Source organism: Palaemon carinicauda, unplaced genomic scaffold (assembly GCF_036898095.1).
Source record: "Palaemon carinicauda isolate YSFRI2023 unplaced genomic scaffold, ASM3689809v2 scaffold449, whole genome shotgun sequence".
Lineage (NCBI taxonomy): Eukaryota > Metazoa > Arthropoda > Malacostraca > Decapoda > Palaemonidae > Palaemon > Palaemon carinicauda.
The window spans coordinates 22,344-27,903 of record NW_027171705.1 but is presented as its reverse complement, the minus strand read 5'-3'; the positions used below and the strand labels follow the sequence as shown (position 1 = coordinate 27,903).

Here is a 5,560-nt window from a genome sequence, read left to right as displayed (position 1 = left end):
AGTGAAAACAGTGCAGTTGCACTACAGCAAAGATTGGAAGCCCAGCTGTAAGAAAGGTGGGAAAAAAAGTACAATTAGACTAGAGAATAAAGGTCCAGGAGTTGAAAACCAAACAACAGTAGCAAAAGGCTACCAAGTCCAGGAACCTTTGATAAACTTCTTCAGAATTAGAAAAAGCAACCATTATTAGCAGTACTTGGCGAAGCAGTTTCCTACAGGCCTTGGGAACATGGTAAGGAAGCAGCAATGTGCAGTAAAATAAAACCAAGGTACAGAAATAACCATACCTTGAAAGATATTTAACAAAGAATTCCATTATTTTGAACGAGTGACCAATTCATCAACCAGTAAAATTTATCTGCTAGTTGATAAGAACCATGTCAAGAAAAATATTGAAAGAAATTGCAATATTGAAAATGCATAGCAGGTCCAAATTGTTACAATAAAGAACATTACTTCTTGCTTATCAAGTGTAATGCAGAGGACACAACGCAGGCCAATAAGACTTCTTTGAAATATGCAGGAGCTCTAGGAAAAACCAGGAAAGCAACCTAAGTTAATGGTGTCATACCATTCAAAACTTGAAACTACAAATGACAACGAAACCAATAGTTACAAGTGAAATAAGAGGTGTGGTTGCTGAGGGAAGTATAATCTAAATGACCGGTTTGTATAGCTAGGAAAAATACAAATTACTTAGAAGGCATGTGAAGACCTAAGAGCTAGTGTATATTCCACAATCCTCACCCTCATCTAGGGAGGATAGAAGTTCTTCACGATCTAAGAAATGGAACTCGAAAGTTAGTTCATTAACAAAGTCAGATCTAGATAGAAACTTTGACCTTAAGATAGGAGCAGAAAGAATGGAGAAGTGCCAATCATTCAGCCTTCATACCAGACTTACATCTATATGTTACTACAGACAAGATGCTTACTGTCCTGTAAGGGAACGGGGCTAGCTACACCACTAATTGAGCAGCCACCACAAGACCAAACAAATGCGTCGAGGCTTGCGGGCACTCTTGCAGAATAAAGACCGTGAACATGGTCTACAGCATATACACCCTATCCCTAATTGCCCTGCAAGATTCCCAGAAGATAAGGTTGGGGCTAAAGTCATGACCTCGCGAGTTCCAGTCCTACCTAGAATCTCTCAGCAGTCGAGGTACAGTATTTGCTTTACTAATAGACTCCTGAAGTCTGATAGAGATAGGATTCGAGACACCTTTCTCTATTCTGCCCGTGCTAGAGAAATTACAGACACCACTGCAAAACCTTACAAAGAGCAACAAAAGCCTCTTCTCTCCGTACCACTTTCAGCTCTACACAGAGATGGGATAGAGGACACAAATCTGAAATTATGTCCCATCAGCAAAAGTTTTTCCATGTGCTTTGGTACTAGACTAAGGAATTCCTACACCTCTTAGAATAGGAGACTAAGGCAGAGATATAAAATCACTCGCCTAATCTTTTCACCGATTATAAGGCACCAAAGACAGTATTGCAAGTCAGAATCCTGACCGAGGTCTTCTAAAAAGGCTCGGACAAGGTAATAAAAACATCTAAAAAGGCTCGGACAAGGTAATAAAAACAGCAAGACTGAGGAGAGTTCTATCCCCTACCATCAGAAATACCAAGCTCAAGTCTAAGGGTAGCCTTGACTCATGCAACCGGGAGGAGCTTCTCCCAGCCAGGAAGAACCGAAACTGCGATCTGGTGTAGAAATGATCCAACTCATGAGGGCCGAGAGTTCATTTGGGATCTGGACAAAGCAGAGCAGGAAACCATTCCCACGAGACCATCTGGGAGCCACTCGAATCAACGTGTACTGATCTAATACCCCACAACAGATTAGCAAAAGGAACAGGATTGAATGGAGACTGGGTGTAACCATTCAAGTTATCCCTTGGATGTTGGAAGGCAACTTTGATACAGACCATGGATAAGGAGGAGGGGAAACCTAGGGCACTTATTATCTAGCCATAAGGTGAACCAGTGTCGATTTCCGTAGAGCCCTACAACCAGCCTATCTGATACATCTGGATGTAGGGACCACTATGACCATTGGCACCTAATTGATTCTGCCAGCCCATTCTCCTTGCCAGGAATGTTCCCACCTGACAACTCTTTGGCATGTAGTCAAGAAATGCATTTTCTTTCTCAACTTGTAGAGCTACACATATGGTGGTGGTGTGTCAGCAACTAACTGGATGTCTCCTTAACGTTATTGGAAGGCTTGTAGCACTACAACGGCTGCTAATTCCAGGACTTCAAAGTAGTTGCTTCATCTGACCACAAATATGACAACCCTCTTGTTAAGGTGTGCGGCAACCCGTGACACATCCGCATACCATTGCATGTCAAGATGCAAAGTAGTGGGACTCTCATACATGGGTTCCTCTTTAGCCAAGAGGTAAGATCTACCAGTCTCCTATTCTCATCAGCTCGAGGGATGGCAATCCTTGGTGACGAAGCAGATTGTTCAATAAGTACCTGAAGAGATCTCGTGCAAAGCCACTTGCTTTTGAGGTACCGTACCTCAAGTGCAGAACAGCAGCCAAGATTATTTTGTGTAATCAAATATAACTGTTACCAGCATCGCCAAGTGTTTTAACCTCAGCTTAGGTAAGAAATTCAACTTTGCCTCAATTATCACAATTACAATATTACGAAAGCGGAAAGTTAAACATGTCACTACCGACACATGAAGAACAGGATTGCCAACTTGAGGAATACATATTTGAACGTACTGTATTCCATAAAGGGGTCCGTAAATTACTACCCAGAATATCTGAACAAACTTCTGAGGAGCAGAAGCCCAGAAACATGAAAACAGCATATGAAACTGTTACAGAAGGGAAGCACTAATAATGATCTAATGCACAGGTAAAGTATGGATCTTTCAGATTCACTGAAAGCACAAAGTCGTCACCCTATGAGATTCATTCGCGGATCCACTCAAAACTCCCTCTTACCTATGCCTGCAAGACAAGGGCTCTTGGAAGAATGGATGCGTATACTCTAGGCAAGAGAGAAAAAAGGGGAGGGGGACAATGGGAAGAAGAGGGTAGTAAGCAGCAATGCTCAGTGGGGCTGGTGCCGGAAAAACAGAGCTGTAGCATCAGTGGTTATAGAGGCAGTCCAGAACCTAAGGACAGTCACAGTGGGACCGAGGATCGAAGCAGCGACCAAAGATCACAACCCAGGCCACATACATCAGCCCTGTGGGCCTAAAAAAGCAGAGCCATAGCACCATTCTGGTAGCAAGGGACCCAAACGTGGCTCTAATGGGGCAGATGGAAGTCATGACCCTCGACCTTTGCACTGGCTCTTGGGAACTGAAGTGTCAATAAGGACCCCTTCATACAGCTACCAAGACTTTCTCTACTTCTTCATCTAAGAAGTTAATAGTTGGAAACCAAAGAGGACGACGAGGAAGAACGTGCATAGCTCCCACCCTCCATAAGGTACTAAAAGCACAGGAGTTGAAGCCTGAGAGAACCCCAGGATGACTCCTCACCAAAAAGAAGAAACCACAGGGGATGCTCCCCTTGGGAACTGAAGTGTCAATAAGGACCCCTTCATACAGCTACCAAGACTTTCTCTACTACTTCATCTAAGAAGTTAATAGTTGGAAACCAAAGAGGACGAGGAGGAAGAAAAACGTGCATGTTTCCAACCCTCCCCTCAGGCACAATAGTCTCTGAGAGACCCAGACGACTCTTCACCAAGGGAAGAAACCACAGGGGTTGCTCCAACAAGAACCACAACACTGGGGAATAATGTCTCGTGGAGGGATAGTCACATTTACAGGGGAGCGAAACCCCAAAGCAGAAGTAGAGATGAAGCACAGGGGAAAGGGGGGGATGGGTGACTTGGTGAAGATGCACAGGTAACCCCATGCCACCTGCAAAACTGTCCTCCCTACCCGAGGGAGGGAAACCACTGCACACACCATTGGTAACACTGTCAATGGTTAGCCTTCTGTACCTGAAAGACTTAAGGGGACCAAAACCTCCTTAGGTTACTCTCATCCTCAGTGGTAGGCAAATGGAGAAGAGCCTCCAACTTCTAAAGGGTTGGGGCGATTGCAGGAGGAACCGCATATGCCACCAGAACTTGAGAGATCACAGATGTAGATCAGAGGGCTCCTTGCTCCTATAACGTTCCCTGGGGATTGAGCCAGAGGAGTAAGCAAAGAAGCAGCAAAAGCAGACGCACCTGATAAACATGAAGAAAAAGCATAGCTCTTCCTTCCCCCTCAAAGCATGCGTCTGCCACCACAAAGACGTCACAACCAACACTCGACATATGGGATTGACTGCAAACAATTATGCCCCTAGAGCACAGGGTGTGGATCTACAGCAGGTTCAGTGATAAAAATAACCTGGATGTTAAGTCCATCTTCCCACAATCGAGTGTCTCACTTCACATAATCTGTAGACAGCATTCACTTCCTGAAAAAGAAAAAAGAAAAAAGTTTGATGTGGCCAGAAACCAAAGTGAATAGACCTTGACAAGGGGGCGACACTCCTCCCCCCTTGGTCCAACCTGTTGCTTAACTGCTCGTTAATCTATTCAACCGCTGTCCAGCTTCGGGCTGAAGACATACCCCTTATCTGAACGATGGTCTGTATTTGCATAGGAACAAATTCCCGTGACTGACTGTCTCCAGATACAATTTATAATACAATACTTATAAATTATAAAACACTAAAAATGTGATTTACCTTAAAATCCCTTCTTCTGCCATTTGATTTTACTCATCATGAAACTCTATTCAACAAGACAAATTAAAAACGCTTTGAGCCAATGGTAAAAAAAAATTCACTGAGGCTCTACACAAATTATAAATTACCCAACTCTCAGACAACCAATATAAGCCTAATAAACTAGTTTTCTTTGGATGAGTTTTCTACCACAAAAACAATTAAAGAAATTCGAATTGCCATAAAACTGTCAATGAATCTACCTAAGCTTTGACGTTATCGGACCTATTAACTGCACATTCTAATATTACTTCCCCCACTGTAAGCACTATTCTGACCAATGTTCTGTCGAGCTAAGAGAGAAAAGTCATTAATTCAAAAAAGGTCTGAGCTAAAAGAGAAAAGTCATCAATTTAAAAAAGGTCTGAGCTAAAAGAGAAAAGTCATCCATTTAAAAAAGGTCTGAGCTAAAAGAGAAAAGTCATCAATTTATAAAAGGTCTGAGCTAAAAGAGAAAAGTCATCCATTTAAAAAAGGTCTGAGCTAAAAGAGAAAAGTCATCAATTTATAAAAGGTCTGAGCTAAAAGAGAAAAGTCATCCATTTAAAAAAGGTCTGAGCTAAAAGAGAAAAGTCATCAATTTAAAAAAGGTCTGAGCTAAAAGAGAAAAGTCATCCATTTAAAAAAGGTCTGAGCTAAAAGAGAAAAGTCATCAATTTAAAAAAGGTCTGAGCTAAAAGAGAAAAGTCATCCATTTAAAAAAGGTCTGAGCTAAAAGAGAAAAGTCATCAATTTAAAAAAGGTCTGAGCTAAAAGAGAAAAGTCATCAATTTAAAAAAGGTGAGCTAAAA

At 42.2% G+C, this 5,560-nt stretch overlaps 1 long non-coding RNA gene across 1 annotated transcript; it reads left to right on the top strand.

Annotated features, from left to right (window-relative positions):
- The first annotated feature begins 210 nt into the window (after positions 1–210).
- LOC137636934 (uncharacterized) lies at positions 211–2,332 on the top strand. Its single transcript, XR_011043304.1, has 2 exons — positions 211–1,549; positions 1,582–2,332. It is a non-coding gene; the product is annotated as an uncharacterized lncRNA (long non-coding RNA).
- Positions 2,333–5,560: the final 3,228 nt, after the last annotated feature.